Below are 18,638 nucleotides of genomic sequence, written 5' to 3' on the forward strand. Positions count from 1 at the left end.
CTGAGGTTTAGTGCTTCCTCATGTGACTGGTGAAACCTATGTCCACCTATGTTAGTCTGGAATTCTAGTTATACTATATTCTAGTATAAAGACTAGATTTCATATCACTATGCCACTATGCTCCAACAATAGTGTGTCACTTACTCCTATGGCTAAAGTCAAAAGTAAATGCTACAGATTTTAGATTATATATCTTAACATATAGGATTTATAGGTAAATCTTCTCAGGCTACATTTAGAAGATCTACTAATCTAAATAGTAATTTTAAAAAACAACAATAAAGTAACATGTAGGTCAAATACAAGTTGTAAGTTAGAAATCTAATCAAGATTCCTATCTAAAAGGTTTTTTCATGGTCTAGATCTAAGACTTAAAACTGTATCTAAAATCTAGAGCTAGATCTAATAATTAATACAAGTCTAGATTATAAACATGCATCTAGATCGTGATAGTATTATAAATGGTCTGTAATTGGTCTAGATCTAGTATAGAGCTAGAGTCGATATAAATAGATTCTACATAATAGTATGCTCTAAACATACATACTAGATCCACACACATAGCATGTGACATAGTACTCGACTGTCAAGCTCTAGCTAGATTGACTAGAATCTTTCAATCTAGATTAGATTTAGATTTAACTTTTTAGAAATGATTTCCACAGGGGATGGGAATGGGCAGGGTTTAAACCCAGAACCATCTGTAAGTCTGAACAGTCCATTGCGCAAAATGCATGACCAGGCAGACATCTTTATTTGAATTAATAACTAAGATACTTTATAAAAAAAACAACTAGTTTTTGGCGTCCATTGTTATTCAAACAGTTACATAGAACAGGTATTGATCTTGAAATAAATTTTTTTTTTAATAAACAAGTTAACTTTAAAGACCTTACGATCTATAAGGCAGATGATGTAAAGGTCACCTGTTTCTGTGGACTAGGTTAACGAGGATGTCTTGGCCAGCACAATGACCAACCACCTTACTTTTCCCCAACTAATGTCAAATACCATTTAAATCTGGTTGGACTTAGAGGTATCCCAAAATTCAAATTACCAGTCTTCAACGAGATAGGGTCTCTTGAATGAATAGATCTACAATTTTCATACTAATAGATAAGATAATAATAATTAATATACAAACAATACTTCAATTCATTTCTTTTATTTCCACAAATAAATGAATGCATTATATGATTTGAATAAAAATATATATTAAATTATATAAATATTTCTCATTGGATAGCTTGGATATAATACAGGTATAAAAAAAAATGCACTGTCTCACATTTACACATATTTATATATAATTTAATTTAACTACTATAATTATGAATTACAAAAAAAAATTTTTTTAACACACATTATTTCAAATATTCTAGGTAAACCTGCCTATGTATTAGCTGATATGTTCAAAATTCATCCCACAACTGCATCTAAGATATTCATATACTGTTTTGGATGTTATGTATGTCAACATGTCCGATTTGATTTTCTGGCCCAATAAAGAGAGTCTCAGGCCCAAAGAAATTATTAGTACTTATGGCAGGAAGGTGACAGTAATAAATGACTGTTTTGAAATTTTCATTGAAAGACCTAGCAGCATTAAAGCACAGGCACAAACCTATTCTTCCTGTAAAAAAATATTTGTAAAATGTTTTACATGTTTCGGATGTTCCTTCAGAGTTGAAGATAGTTTACTTCCTAGTCCAAACCTCCCGCAGGATGATGACGGGGGATGGGAGCGGGTAGGGTTTAACCCTTGACCGTCGATAAATCCGAACGACAGTCCAGTGCGCAAACCGCACGACCAGGCAGCCATCCTATAAGCACAACATAGTAAAATATCTGATTGGAATAACACCTCAAGGTGTTGTCTCATTACTTTCAATAAATGAATTAAAAATATTTATACTAAGCTTTATAGTTTCTTTGGATTTAATAGCCTTTAAATTTTTATTTTTAGAAGTGATGTTGTTCACAAGAGAATCAAATTTAACTTTTTGTTTTTCATGAGGTGAAGTCAATCTCAGAAACCTTAGTTGGCAAAACTTTTTTAAGCTCTGATGGATTTATCCAGTAAGATGACAACCTGTAACTAACTGTCTTACTGGTGTTGGCTTCCAGCATAAATAAAGTGGCTGCCACATGAGTGCAGGACTCTCCAAGTCCAACTGTACAAAAACAGTGGGCTGATAGAATAATACCATCTCGACTTATCCAGGGCTGCAGTACCTTTTCTGCTAACCACTGAGAGTGAAGAACCTATACATGCAAATACAATGAATATCAAGATATTAACTATAATATAACAATATTTATTACTTACCTTTGCTAGTGGTTTAAAAGCCATAATATCTTGAACCCAACCATCTAGGAACTGGTTGTAAGCTGCTAAACTCTTGTAAGCCTGTAGACATTTTCAAAAGTAAAAATAGTGATAACATTTTAGTAATAGATGTAGAGCTCTTGTATAATGAAAAGAAAAAAAAAAAAATAAAAATATAGAAATTAAAAACCCAAGTCTACACCAAAAATTCAATCGAGACTAGTCAAGTGCTTCAGCCGCAACAACCAAAAGCTTTGGGCTAAGGTGTAATTAGCTTCAAATCTTAAGGAGCATTTGAAAGTTGTAAAAGAAACACAGAACTAGTATCAGATCTAGGACCATTAGATTTATCAAGTTACTAGACCCGATGAGCCTAGTCCTAGAATAAACTTTAAAAAGTCTTCAGCCCTAGACTTAGATCTAAACTGGATAGTAAAGTTTTCTTTGGTTTAGAAGTTAGATCTGATCTAGATAATACTAGTATCTAATAATAAGTAACTATTATCTGTAACCATAGTCCATATATATATATTTATAAGTTATCTCTAATCTAATAAATTATAATACTAATATGTAATATATATATATATTTATATATATATATATATATATATATATATATATATAATATTATAGATCTATCTTGGTGGTCTCTCAAGATTGCTTGCGGCTACCTATGGAGGGGGCTAGTGGTTTGACATTCGACTTGTGCAGAGATGTGTTTAATGAGCACCTAAAGGCAGCACTGAAAACCTTCCAGATACCTCTCCTCTCCGGTCCACCAATGAGATTGATTGGACCATAGCGCTCTGAGCATGCTATAAGCATGAAAGTAGCGCTATATAAAAGCTAAATTTATTTATCTTATCAAGTGACCTAGAAGTGAAGACTAGATCTAGCTATATCTATTAGATAAAGATTAAGTCTCATATGCTTAAAATATGCAGCAACAGAGATATGTAGATTTTAGATGTTATCTAGATCTATTCTATAGAGTCTAGATGAGATCTAGAATGACCTACTATGCCTAAGTATTATGTAGGCTAGACTCTAGATCTAGTCACACTCTAATCTGAGACATCATCCAGATTTTGTATATAATATATAATAGATCTATATAGCCATAGATCTAGATCTAGAATACTAGACCTTAAAGGCTTGAGTAAAGAGTAGATCTCTATCACAATCTATATGAATGTTGTATATATGAAATATATGTCTAGATATGCTAACTTAAATAGGTAGAATATAGATCTAGAATCTAGTCTAGATTAGTAGATCTAGATCTAATCTAGGTCTAACAATAAAATTGATTCGGAATACCTTGAATTCATCCTTTGTGATTGTGTAGGCACTTTCAGTAGAACAAGATTATAAGTGAAGAGATCTGGATAACACAAGGAGGGCAGCAAATCATTTTCTTTATTATGATGGCTTGCTTTCAAAGTGTAAGGATCAATAGTATTTATTTCTGTAATTTCCTGACTATATCTTTCTTTGCTCGACTTATCCATGGTAAGTGCCTAAAAGCGTGTGTTGACTGTGCATAGAAACCAGATTTTTACCAACAATATGTGTGCCTGATCACATGACTATGTCTACCAACCTAAAGGTACCTGATGTGATGGGGAAGGTAAAGGTGGGTGGTTGTTGTGCTGACAACCTCATTAACCATGGGCCACAGAAACAGATGACCTTTACATCCTCAGCCCCATAGATTGTAAGGTCTGAAAGGGGAACTTTACTTTGATTTACTTTAGTGGGAAAAAAAGTTTCTTCTTCCATTTTTTATTCATTAAACACTGTTTTCTTGTGTTCTTTTCACTCAAAGAACTAAAGGACTACTTTTAGCCTAGTCAATTTGATGGAGGCGTGGTGGCTGAGTGGTAAAGCTCTTGGCTTCCATGCTGGGGGTCCCAGCTATGAATCCTGGTGAAAACTGGGATTTCTAATTTCTGGATGTTTGGGCGCCTCTGAGTCCACCCAGCTCTAATGGGTACCTGACATTGGTTGGGGAAAAGTAAAGGTGATTGGTCGTTGTGCTGGCCACATGACACCTTTGTAAATCATAGGCCACAGATACAGATGACCTTAACATCATCTGCCTTATAGACCACAAGGTCTGAAAGGAGAACTTTTACTTTTTTAATCTGTTTGATATGCTTTCACTCATTTATGCTTTCACTCATACTAACCTTTATAGATTTATGATTGCCCAATCCATGGTTCAACAAATTTAAAGATCTGGCAGTATGATTAAAATGACAGTCTTTAAAGTCAACTAAAAAAAAAGTGAAATTGAAAAAGATATAAAATGGAAATATAAATTGGGAGCAAATCACAACATTTTGAAATAGAAATGTACCAGCTACATCATGCTAGATGCAATGGATACCAAGTCACAACATTTTGAAATAGAAATGTACCAGCTACATCATGCTAGATGCAGTGGATACCAAGTCACAACATTTTGAAATAGAAAAGTACCAGCTACATCACGGTAGATGCAGTGGATACCAAGTCACAACATTTTGAAATAGAAATGTACCACCTACATCACGCTAGATGCAGTGAATACCAAGTCACAACATTTTGAAATAGAAATGTACCAGCTACATCATGCTAGATGCAGTGGATACCAAGTCACAACATTTTGAAATAGAAATGTACCAGCTACAACACACTAGATGCAGTGGATACCAAGTCACAACATTTTGAAATAGAAATGTACCAGCTACATCACACTAGATGCAGTGGATACCAAGTCACAACATTTTGAAATAGAAATGTACCAGCTACATCATGCTAGATGCAGTGGATACCAAATCACAACATTTTGAAATAGAAATGTACCAGCTACAACACGCTAGATGCAGTGGATACCAAGTCACAACATTTTGAAATAGAAATGTACCAGCTACAACATGCTAGATGCAGTGGATACCAAGTCACAACATTTTGAAATAGAAATGTACCAGCTACAACACACTAGATGCAGTGGATACCAAATCACATCAGTGTAACTGGCAACTCAGATGTAGACTTCTTGGACAACCAGGGAAGGCTAACACCAACCACCTAGCAGGCTGTGAGCTTCCATAAGCAAATTACATTTTGAAAAAGAAATGTACCAGCTACATCACTCTAGAACACAGTGCTACATCATATGATTCAGCAGTCAATTCTAAAGAAAATAGACAAAGTAAAAAAGTAAAACAAAAACCTAACTCCAAACAATGAAAACAACAACCTTCAAAGCAATGGAAGAGATCATTTTTTCCCTGGTTTCTCTGGACAAAATAAAAGAAATAATAATCCTTACTCAGTTTACTAAAATGGAAACCTAAGAGAGCTACCCACTCAAAACTTAAACCCACAAGTCTGGCACTCAAAACTAACTGAAAAGACCTCATTTCATACAAGAATCTCAAAGAAACACCACTTATAAAATATAATTTATGAATCAGTTAAACAGTGCAATGAATCTCTTCCCTGGGACCTAAGCTCTCTTTCTGCTGTAAGAGACAGTATTGAAAACATAACCAAAAAATCTTATCACAATCAGAAAGATCTCAAGAAAATGGTGAATATTTTTCTACAAATCTAATAAACCAATAACTAGTGGGTCAATTATACAGATGAATCATCTTAAGAATCCACCAGTAACAGAGGAGCTGTCTTATTCAATAAATGGCTCAATTGAGAAAGATTAGAAAATTTAATTGCCACTGGCGATCTCTCATGCACACTTTCTAATGAATAAACATTTCTTTCTAATGTTTAAAAAAAATCTGATGCCTCCTCTATCAAAAAGGTCAGGACAGCTCTTATAAATCTCAACAATAATAGCAAGAAAACTGTTCTCCAATGGATCCCAGCACACTTTCAAATAGAGGGGAAGAAAAAGCTGACACTGCCCAAATGGGAGAACAACTAAGCAGTCTTAAATTCCATGGGAGGTGCAGTGGCTAAGTGGTAAAGAACTTTGCTACTGAACCAGGGTGCAGGGTTTGAATCCTGCTGAAGACTGGGGTTTTTAATTTTGGGATCTTTGGGCACCTCTTGAATCCACCCAGCTCTAGTGGGTACCTGACATTAGTTAGGGAAAAGTAGAGGTGGTTGGACACATGACACCCTCGTTAACCATAGGCCACAGAAACAGATGCCCTTTACATCATCTGCCCTATAGACCACAAGGTCTAAAAGTGGTACTTTACTTTTTCTTTTCTTAAATTCCACTATATCTGGAAGAGAATAGAAAAAGAAAAAAAGAGTAGTATAAACCAAAAATATAACAGTTGTCACTCAAACATCAGGATTAAGGATGTTTGTTACATTCTATCAGGACACAGTCAATGAATTATTTTTCTTATATAATACAGACGTTACTTCAAAAAAGAAGATGATTACGTCCTACGCGTCATGCATTTAGTCATGCATATTAACCAATGACTTAAATTCTGCCAAGTCACTGGTTTTCCTGGCTAGCTCAGGCAACCCATTCCATGCTCTAATAGCACTAGGGAAGAAGGAGTATTTGTACAAATTTGTCCTAGCATATGGGACGAGGAATGTGCCTTTATCTTTGTGTCTTTCAGAGTATTTTATTAAATTTTGTTTTTGTATTTGAAGATTATGGTTCAGTGTTTTATGTATGATTGCTACTTTACTTTTGAGCCTTCTGTCCTGAAGGCTTTCTAAATTTAGTGATTTTACTAAAGGTGTTCACCTTTGAACAGGGCACAACATAATGAGGCAACACTTATTCTGAATGTTGAAACACGTGGCCTTGTTTTATTATGAGGCCCATTCAAAATACTGGCCCCCAACAGTCCTTTAGAATAAAGATTGTATGGAAAGCTGCCTGATCTGAAAAGAATGGAGTTCATCTTCGATAAATATATATATATATATCTGAACCCTACAATTTATAATGAGAACACAGAGAAAAAAAAAACACAAACAGTATGTAATATTTAAGTTACACTTTTGTCACACAGTCTCATATTTGTTTATATTGACTTTAATATTCACATTTATTCAAATAAAATAGCTGTATATTTTATACATTTATCCTTAAAATGTGGTGCAGTATTGGTCACTAGTTCAAATGTTTGATGTGTTTAAGGCTATATAAGGTTATAACTATTCCTTTGGCTCACATTGAATTAAAATCATACATTGTAATAATTTTTGTGTGTGTCTACATCCTCTTATTGTTTATTTGTGTTTTCAGGTGGCGATTTTATTGTTTACCATGAAGTTGTCTACTTTTCAAATTTTACTGACCAAGTTTTGTACAGTGACTGATCCATCTGCAGTTTCCGAACCAGTAACTGATATCTCAAAAAAATATTGCTTTATTGATGGTGTCTGGTCACCTCAGGTAATCTTTCTCTTTTTCTTTTAATATGTAAAGAAAATTATATGTATGTATTTTTTTTATATAGAAATGGATACTGTTTGTCTAAGGTGGATACTGTTTGTCTAGGGTGGATACTGCATGATCTTTGCAGAAGCTGTAGAACACCTTTCCACCATGGAATCCATACATTGAAATGAAAATGTTCAGATTTTATCCATGATCACCTGTCTGAAGATTAGGAACTAGATATAGGTCTTGAAGTATTACACTCAATGATCTATTTAAACAAATAAAAAGAACTCTACTGTTTAACCACAAATCTTAATAAAATTTGGAAAGACCTTCACATAATCCTTGTTAATTTTTATTACCTTTTCAATATGTTTAATTTGTTGATTTTTTCTTGAAAAATGTGTAGTTTTGGATACTGGATAGACAACACACATACCCACATTCTCATTATAAAATAATTAGTTTATATTTTTGGACATTATGACAAATAATATAATCCATTAGCTTTGTGGAGGTATCAGAATGCTCTATAAAAAGATACTAGATTCAAGAAACACAAGGAAGGGAAAAGAGAAATCTATTGTACATAAGTAAGAAGTAATGGGATGCAGTATGCACAGTGGATATTAATAAAAAAAAAAGTAAAGTTTACCTTTCAGACCTTGCGATCTATGGAGCAAATGATGTCAAGGTTATGTTTCTATGGCTAGTGGTTAATGAGCAGGTCGTCATGTGTCCAGCACAATGACTAACCACCTTAATTTTCCCCACCTAAAATCAGTTACCCATTAGAGTTGGGTTACTGAGGGGCACCCTAAAAATTCAAAATCCCAATCTTCATTGAGGCTGGAGGTTCAAACCCAGGACCCCATTGTTTTCCTATGAGGTACACAAATCCTTTAGCCGACAAAAAATCAAAATATTGATATAGAAACGAAATGAAAAATGACTGAGCTTTTGGCCCATGACTTTGAAAGGATAATATCTATGTATACTTCTTTATGTTGGCAGAGGATCAACATGATTTGTTCATTGAAAGACACTTGAAGGTGTAAGTTGTAAAAGGTTTTGAAAGACTTGCCAAAGCAAGGCATTCTTGACAGGAATAAACATTGGGAGCAGCTCTAGCTGACTCAGCTCAGAGGATGACATCACAGTTAATTGACATCTTTCTGTTAACAATGCATGGATTATCTTATCTTCTTCATTCTAGGGGAATTATGCATTGAGTGAAGACATCTTGCTGTAGAAGAGAAGAACAATTCAGATAGTTCACATGATTTACAATATGGCTTTGATTGTCTTATGTTAATGGCTAGTAGAACTGAAACATGTAGGCTGGAGATCACTTGATAGAAATTAAGGTAGGACTGCACTTTTGCACAGAGTAAAGTTGAAGCATGTAGTTACCAAGTGTAAAATAATATTCAAATTGCTATTAGCTAAACTAGTGAAACCTGTAATTTAACATACATTAACATTCTTTTCTTATTTGAAGTCTACTGTTAAATTTCAATTATAACATTAACCCTGTCAAGTAATTTACAGGTCATGTTTCTGTCTATCAAGCTATTTACTTCTCATATTTCTATGTATTCTGCCATAAATTTCTATGAATGAATTCAGCCTTGAGTGTATAATTTTGTCTGTATTTGCAAATACATATTTGTGTTTCTTTTTGTATTTCTGACTTGCAACTTCTGAATTGAATCTCCTTTCTTTACACAGAAATCTCTGATCTACATTGTATGAGAAAATCATGAAGTGGTAGTTGTCATTGATCCAGAAACTAAGTTGCAATCTGTCTTGATAAATATATCATACAGATTTAATGGTAGCCTACTCAACCCGAGGCGGCTTAAAGCAAAAACAAAAACAAACGCAGCAGTAATCAGAGACTTGCTATTTGCTGACGACTGTGCCCTAAATGCCTGCTCTGAAAACGATCTGCAGAGCATCGTCAGTGACTTCTCAAGAGCATGCTCAGACTTTGGCCTTACCATCAATACGAACAAGACTGAAGTCTTATATCTACCTGCTCCTGGGAAAGCCTACATGGATTCAAGCATTACTATAAATGGACAGGATATAAACGCAGTGGACAAATTCACATATCTTGGCAGCACACTCTCCAGAAATGGAAAAATCGATAGTGAAATCGACCTGCGTATCGCCAAGGCCAGTGCATCCTACGGCAGATTGTCTACAAATGTCTGGAACAGACGTGGTATCTCCACAAACACCAAGCTAGGGGTCTATAGAGCCGTCATCCTCCCTACATTGCTATATGCCTCAGAAACATGGACAGTGTACAGTAAACATGCAAAGAAACTAAACCACTTCCACATGACATGTCTGAGAAAAATACTAAATGTCAAATGGCAAGACAAAATACCAGAGTGTGTCTGCAAAGCATCCACACAATCCTGATGCAGTCCCAGCTGCGATGGGCAGGTCACGTCTACAGAATGGAAGACCACCGCATCCCTAAACGACTCCTGTATGGCCAACTAAGCGAAGGAAAGCGCTCGCAAGGTGGTCAAAGAAAGCGCTTCAGGGACACCCTCAATGCTTCTCTGAAGGCGTTCAGCATAGACCCAGGCACGTGGGAGACAGAGGCACATGACAGAGCATCATGGCGTCGCGCTGTGAAAACTGGCGCACAGGTTGCTGGGGAAAAAAGAACAATGCTGGCAGAAGAAAAACGCCAGAAAAGAAAAGCAAGGCCCACGACACTAGCTCCAGCTGGAATAACCTGCCCAGTATGCGGCCGAACATTCCGGGCTCACATAGGTCTCACCAGCCACATGAGGAGGCATAAAACCCCAGTGCAAAGCCCTCAGCCCCCTGGATGACAAAGTGGTCATCATCGAACCACGATGGACGAACTATAAGTTGCAATCTGTCTTGGTAAGCAGTATTGAAGTTAGGGTGATAGCTTTTTTGGTCACAATAATTTAATTTGAAAATTAAAGAAATTTTTTTTGCTTTAGTAGACAGATTTATAATCATTAAACATTGTTTTAAATGTCTAAAAGATTAATTAAAACTTGTAAAACTGTTGTGAAATTATTTTCACTGTTATCAGTATTTTTTATTCCTAGATTTATCAATGCTTTTAGTTTCCTATATAATCGTTGTGTTACTATTCAAATCTTATCTTATCTTATCTTATATAATACAGACGTTACTTCAAAAAAGAAGATGATTACGTCCTACGCGTCATGCATTTAGTCATGCATATTAACCAATGACTTAAATTCTGCCAAGTCACTGGTTTTCCTGGCTAGCTCAGGCAACCCATTCCATGCTCTAATAGCACTAGGGAAGAAGGAGTATTTGTACAAATTTGTCCTAGCATATGGGACGAGGAATGTGCCTTTATCTTTGTGTCTTTCAGAGTATTTTATTAAATTTTGTTTTTGTATTTGAAGATTATGGTTCAGTGTTTTATGTATGATTGCTACTTTACTTTTGAGCCTTCTGTCCTGAAGGCTTTCTAAATTTAGTGATTTTACTAAAGGTGTTACTCTAGTCAAATGTGAATATTCGTTTGTTATGAATCTCACTGCTCTATTTTGTGTCTGTTCCAGTTTCTTAATGTTTTCTTGAGTTGAGGGGTCCCAAACGGAGGATGCATATTCTATTATTGGCCTAACCAAGGTTAAGTAACATTTTAGTTTTATGTTCTTATTTGATTTATAGAAATTTCTTTTAATAAATCCTAATGCTTTGTTTGATTTTTTTGTAGTTTCATCAATATGTGGATTCCATGATAGTTTTTCATTTATTATAACACCTAGGTATTTTGCGTTTTTAGTCTGTGATACTGGTTTGCCATGAATAAGATAAGTGGAATTAATTTGTTTTAGTTTTTTTGTTACTCTTAACAACTGACATTTTTCTGGGTGGAAAGACATGCTCCAATTTGATTCCCATTTCTGTAATTCATCTAATTCTCTTTGTAAAATATCTGTGTCTTGTGTTGTTTTTATTGTTCTATATATTATGCAATCGTCTGCAAATAATCTGACTTATGTTCCTGAACTAATGCAATTTGGTAAATCATTTATGTAAATTAAAAATAGTAGTGGACCCAAGACTGTACCTTGAGGTACACCTGAGTTTACTGTTATCGGTGTTGATTTAGAGCCATTTATTATTACAGTTTGTTCTCTCCCTATCAGAAAGTCTTTAATCCACTGATGCAGTGGACCATTAATGCCGAAATATTTTAATTTTTTAAGCAAACTATGGTGGTGAACTTTGTCAAAAGCCTTAGAAAAATCTAGTAAGATAGCATCTATTTGTTCACTATTATCTAAACCTTTTGAAAAATCATCAATTAGTCCTATTAGTTGTGTTTCACATGATCTATATTTCCTAAAGCCATGTTGGTATGGTGTGAGGACATTATGTTTGTCTAAGTGGTTTATGATGTTGCTACATATTATGTGTTCTAGGATTTTACATGTGATGCTGGTAAGTGATACTGGTCTGTAGTTCCCTGGGTCAGATTTTTCTCCTTTTTTAAATAGGGGGGTGACATTAGCTTCTTTCCAGTCCTTTGGTACTCTGCCCTGGTTAAGTGAAGCCTGAAAGAGTATTTTGAACACTGGGGCTAGCTCATTACTTAGTTCTTTGAGTAATCTAGCTGGAATACCATCAGGTCCAGAAGCTTTATTTGGTTTGGTGTTGGCTAATAGTTTTTGAATTCCATTTTCTTGTACTACTATATCTTCTATGTTGTCTACTTGGTTCAAATTCAGTAATATGTCTTTGTCTCCTGGGGCTGAGAATGCTGATGCAAAGTATTTGTTTAGAATGTTTGCTTTAGTTTCATTATCATTATGTATTATGTTATGTTCATCTTTTAATGGCGCTACGCCTGTTGTTTCCATTTTCTTAGACTTAATGTATGACCATAGGTTTTTGTTGTTATCTTTAGATATTACATTGTTTATGTATTCACTCTGCAGCTGTCTGCTTACTTTTTGGGTTAAGTGTTTAATTTTTATATACTTTTTGTAAACTCTTTCTGCATTAGTTTCTTTAAATTTTCTATAGAGGTTTTCCTTCTGTTTACAAAGCTTCTTTAGTCTATTATTAAACCAGCATTTATTTATTTTGTTTGATGTGTATTTAGTTGGTATATGATTTTCTATTATGCTTTTAAGATGGTTTTTAATGAAATTCCAGAGGTCATCGACTGGTTGGTTAATGTCTTTTTCTAATAAGAATGTTTGTTGAAAGTTTAGTGCAGCTTGGTGTAGTTGTGTTAGGTTACATTTATTCCAGAGTAAGATTTTTCTTTTGGGTTTTGTATTGGCTACTGCTTTTATCTGACTGTGTATTTTTATGATCTCATGGTCTGATAGACCAGGGATAATTTCATAATCAACTACTAATCCAGGTCTGTTGGTTAAGAAGAGATCTAATGTGTTGTTTAATCTAGTTGGCTTTTTAATGATTTGATCTAAACTTAGGTTGTGTAAAGTTTCTATGAAAAGCTCATTTATGTCCTTAAGGTTTTGGTGTTTATCTATGGTTAGTGTTTTCCAATTTATATCAGGTAGGTTGAAATCATGAAAAAATGTTGTGTAAACATGGGGGTAGTGTTGTAACCCTGCCTTGCACCAGTGCTTGAGGTGCGCACTAGCGCACTAGTGAACGTAAACAGGAAGAGACTAGAATGGAGAGAAGAACAGGGCATCAGGGATTGTGAAGAGTCTGAATGTTTGGAAACTAAGAAGCAAGCTTTTGGTGCTGCCTGAAGGTTGTAGAAGGGACCAGGAACGAAGCGGGGAAGGCTGTCGTTGGTCCACATTCGGGTTGCTGTCTAAAGGACTGGTAAATTAGTAGAAAGACTCTGAGGAAGCTGAAGGATGCTATGTGTTTGTCCTAGTGAATAAACACCTGTCTTTATTTCCTGTTACACTGTGTTGAGTTGCATGCCTATTCGTTGAGTGCCTAGCCGAGAGTTGCAACAATTGGTGTTATGACTCTACAATGCACGCTGTCATTAGGTGTGAGACTGCGCACCATGAGACACAGGACAGAGACATGAAATAAGAGAGGAAGTCAAGATGGCCGATGATTAGAGATGAAAACGACGCTTGTGATGTGATTAGTGTAATTCTAGATCTAGTTTCCTATTTGGTTATTAAACATTCTATTTTGTTATTTTATACTCCTTTCGTTGAGGTTATTTGGCTAAGTTATAGCAATTGTTCTGGGTGGAAAGACATGCTCCAATTTGATTCCCTTTTCTGTAATTCATCTAATTCTCTTTGTAAAATATCTGTGTCTTGTGTTGTTTTTATTGTTCTATATATTATGCAATCGTCTGCAAATAATCTGACTTTTGTTCCTGAACTAATGCAATTTGGTAAATCATTTATGTAAATTAAAAATAGTGGTGGATCCAAGACCGTTCCTTGAGGTACACCTGAGTTTACTGTTATCGGTGTTGATTTAGAGACATTTATTATTACAGTTTGTTCTCTCCCTATCAGAAAATCTTTAATCCACTGATGCAGTGGACCATTAATGCCGAAATATTTTAATTGTTTAAGCAAACTATAGTGGTGAACTTTGTCAAAAGCCTTGGAAAAATCTAGTAAGATAGCATCTATTTGTTCACTATTATCTAAACCTTTTGAAAAATCATCAATTAGTCCTATTAGTTGTGTTTCACATGATCTATATTTCCTAAAGCCATGTTGGTATGGGGTGAGGACATTATGTTTGTCTAAGTGGTTTATGATGTTGCTACATATTATGTGTTCTAGGATTTTACATGTGATGCTGGTAAGTGATACTGGTCTGTAGTTTCCTGGGTCAGATTTTTCTCCTTTTTTAAATAGGGGGGTGACATTAGCTTCTTTCTAGTCCTTTGGTACTCTGCCCTGGTTAAGCCATGCCTGAAAGAGTATTTTGAACACTGGGGCTAATTCATTGCTTAGTTCTTTGAGTAATCTAGCTGGAATACCTTCAGGTCCAGATGCTTTATTTGGTTTGTTGTTGGCTAATAGTTTTTGAATTCCATTTTCTTGTACTACTAAATCTTCTATGTTGTCTACTTGGTTCAAATTAAGTAATATGTCTTTGTCTCCTGGGGCTGAGAATGCTGATGCAAAGTATTTGTTTAGGATGTTTGCTTTAGTTTCATTATCATTATGTATTATGTTATGTTCATCTTTTAAGGCACTATGCCTGTTGTTTCCATTTTCTTAGAATTAATGTATGACCATAGGTTTTTGTTGTTATCTTTAGATATTACATTGTTTATGTATTCACTCTGCAGCTGTCTGCTTACTTTTTGGGTTAGGTGTTTAATTTTTATATACTTTTTGTAAACTCTTTCTGCCTTGGTTTCTTTAAATTTTCTATATAGGTTTTCCTTCTGTTTACAAAGCTTCTTTAGTCTATTATTAAACCAGCATTTATTTATTTTGTTTGATGTGTATTTAGTTGGTATATGATTTTCTATAATGCTTTTAAGATGGTTTTTAATGAAATTCCAGAGGTCATCGACTGGTTGGTTAATGTCTTTTTCTAATAAGAATGTTTGTTGAAAGTTTAATGCAGCTTGGTGTAGTTGTGTTAGGTTACATTTATCCCAGAGTAAAATTTTTCTTTGGGGTTTTGTATTGGCTACTGCTTTTATCTTACTGTGTATTTTTATGATCTCATGATCTGATAGACCAGGGATAATATCATAATAAACGACTAATCCAGGTCTGTTGGTTAAGAAGAGATCTAATGTGTTGTTTAATCTAGTTGGCTTTTTAATGATTTGATATAAACTTAGGTTGTGTAAAGTTTCTATGAAAAGCTCATTTATGTCCTTAGGGTTTTGGTGTTTATCTATGGTTAGTGTTTTCCAATTTATAACAGGTATGTTGAAATCACCCATAATCCAAAAAACTGCATTTTTATCTGTCTCTCTAAGTGTAGTAATCTGATTACATAGTTCCTGCATGTATTCTAAACTAGAATTTGGTGGTCTGTAAATGCTGCCTATTATTAGGGATGTTGAGGTGGTATTAATTTTACAAAATGTAGATTCTATATTTTTGAGTTAGGTAAGGTAATTTCTTCTGCTATAAGAGTGTTTTTTATTGCTAAAAGAACTCCTCCATGATTTTAAGCCCTATCTTTTCTAAAAATTTCATAATTACTATTGAAAATTTCTGCATTATAAATTTCAGTGAACGAATTGTGTGTCCCCTTACCTGTCAATTCTGTTTAGTGATGGTCAAGCTCAACTGATATTATTCTAAGCAGCTTTTATTCTGAGAATCATTCAACCACAGAAGCTGTGAGGGATATCTGAAATCCATTGCTTACTTGTCTAGCAGAAAGATTTCTATCCGTTTAGTGATAAAAGATTGAGATTAATTGTATACAACTTTTTGTAGTCACTAAATAACACACTTTTATGCTCAAGACAATACTGTTCATGAATGGTTTAGTTTTCTTAATGCTGAGAGTGTTCATGAAAGAAGGATCAAAGGTCAATTTGGGTGTTTGTTTTTTAAGACAACTTGCAATGTTTATTAATTTAAATTTACCAGGTACCTATTATTCATTTACTTTGGATTTTAAGATATTTGTCATTGAAATTTAAATAGCTATAAGTACAGTTAATTAACCACAGGATTCCATTAAAAAATTTAAATGCTAAAGAAATTTAAAAAGAAAACATTTCATTTTTGAGATTACATCATCTTTATGTGGAATGTTTTTTGAATAAATGGTACCTGTACAGGTGATTAGACCTATTAATAGATGATAACTGGATATATTTGTATTTCAAACCACTGGCATGTATTTTACTTGTTACTAATAACTTAATTTACTTTTTAATATATGCATTATCTTCTATTTTGAAGTAACATCTGTATTATATAAGATAAGATTATCAACTGTAGTTTTCTTTTAAGAGTTCTTTATGAAAATGTTACCACTGAACACTGCTATATTACTAGACTTTTTTCAACCATGTTTTGTAAATGAAATATTGTACAATGGCATATTTATTGTATTACATAATTAAGGTTTTTATAGCTATATATTAAAAACATCTCATATTTAATGTACTCTCTGCACTGAACAATTTTTTTTAAAGTGATAAAAATTTTGGTTTATTCATATCAAGTTTGTTTTGTTTGTATATATGTAGAATATGTATATCATAGTGAAAGCATTTATTTACTTGCATTTTAGTTTTTATAATCATTTATAGAATTCAGTGTAAATTCATTGTACATTGAACCTCGTTGGTAGTGACAATGTTATTAAGTTGACATGAAGTATTTATGTATAGTCCTGGGTGTTAACTACGTTGTTCATTAGATGACTGCCTGATAGTGTTTTATCCCATGGGAACCAATAGATCAGCATGTCAATATATCTGTTGTAAGATGTTTAGAGTATACAACTCTAGCAATAAATATTCTGATCAAGTTTATATTTTTGGAACAGAATATGCTAATGTGTTAAATACATTTTTTTTTATTTTAAGAATAACAACTGGTACTTTATTTTATCCCTTTGTATCTTTCTTTTTTTTTTTAATGTCTAAGTAGTATAACTTCTAATTTAATTGTCTCCCTTTTAAAATCAACCATCTAAATTAGGGATGGCAAACTTTTTCTGTTGAGGGCCGCATTAAATTTTTTTTTTAGGAATAGGGGGCCACATATATATAATTTGTATTTACAACTTAGAAAAATATGCTAGCTGTCTATTAATTTACTTGTATACTGTATTAGACATTCAAATTGAGGAATTATAACAAGATTTAGCAATTTTTGAAACTAATTTAACTAATATTTTAAAAAATTTTGTTACTGTCTTTTTACATCACATTCATTCTTCACAACAATCCAGTTATACTTAATGTGAAGTATTTAATTGTGCATAATGTTCCGGAACTCTGGAACTAGCTTTACTAGTTCTTATCTTTGTGACTGCTGTTAAATTACAGCCAGTCAGCATCCACTTGTTCTTCTGGTTGCATATGTTCAAACAAAAGAAAATATTCTTGTGCATCCAAAAATGTCAAAGTTTAGCATCAAGTCTTTTTAAGTGTGGAAATACAGCTTATGCACCCTTCAAACTGCTTCTCTTTTGGGTCATAATTTGCTAGGAAGTATTTCCTCTGGAGCTGAATCAGCTTCTGTACTAAATGGTGAAGTGAGGATATTCAAAAATGGTTTAAGTTCTTGACGTCTTAACATTTGTTTTCAAATTCCATAAGTCTTGTTCTTTTCTTTTTACTAGAAATAGTTTCACCTTTCAGCAAAGGAAAATGTGTCACAGTCTTAGTTGACATTGCATGATCTAAAGTTCACGTCATGTTAAGAGTTTAAAAGACACGTGGAATTCCTGATGTTGAAAACAGGAAGTAGAATGAATAAAGTTGACTTTGAGTTCAGTCAAGTCAAGTCAGTAAGGTTTTGCTCCCGGTCCAGGAAGGTTGGACGTTGCTTCCTTGACTGGTGTATATATATGTATATAGCATGAAAGTCGATGGACTAATGATTGTTGATTAATTATATTTGAGAGTTGATTTCATCATGTGCTTATTGAATATTAAAGTATTATTCGTATTGCAATGGATATCTATAGTTGGAGCTCCAGTGTCACTAGTAGCAATTGTTCTTATTGTTACCCGCTGAGATGTGGACGTGATTTGTAACTAACATATATTGGATACTTTTGATACCGCTGTTATGTGGATAGGATTGTTATTATTTCTTGACTTGTAGCACTAACAAGGAGTGCAGTGTACTATTATTATTATTATGGTAAAATAAACTTCATGTTGTCTGCTGAAACGGACTTGAGTCAGTTGTATAGTATGTTTAACATTTACAAAATGATAAAACCTGTTTTCACTTGCTTGACTGGAGAAATGGAAAA

At 33.9% G+C, this 18,638-nt stretch overlaps 1 long non-coding RNA gene across 1 annotated transcript; it reads right to left on the reverse strand.

Moving 5' to 3' along the window:
* Positions 1-1,954: 1,954 nt before the first annotated feature.
* On the reverse strand, positions 1,955-4,574 carry LOC129924802 (uncharacterized). Its single transcript, XR_008776735.1, has 4 exons — positions 4,525-4,574; positions 3,653-3,716; positions 2,330-2,410; positions 1,955-2,265 (listed from the first exon to the last, which is right to left on the reverse strand). It is a non-coding gene; the product is annotated as an uncharacterized LOC129924802 (long non-coding RNA).
* Between the last annotated feature and the right edge of the window lie 14,064 nt (positions 4,575-18,638).

This window comes from Biomphalaria glabrata, chromosome 2, assembly GCF_947242115.1.
Source record: "Biomphalaria glabrata chromosome 2, xgBioGlab47.1, whole genome shotgun sequence".
In the NCBI taxonomy this organism is placed as follows: Eukaryota; Metazoa; Mollusca; class Gastropoda; family Planorbidae; genus Biomphalaria; species Biomphalaria glabrata.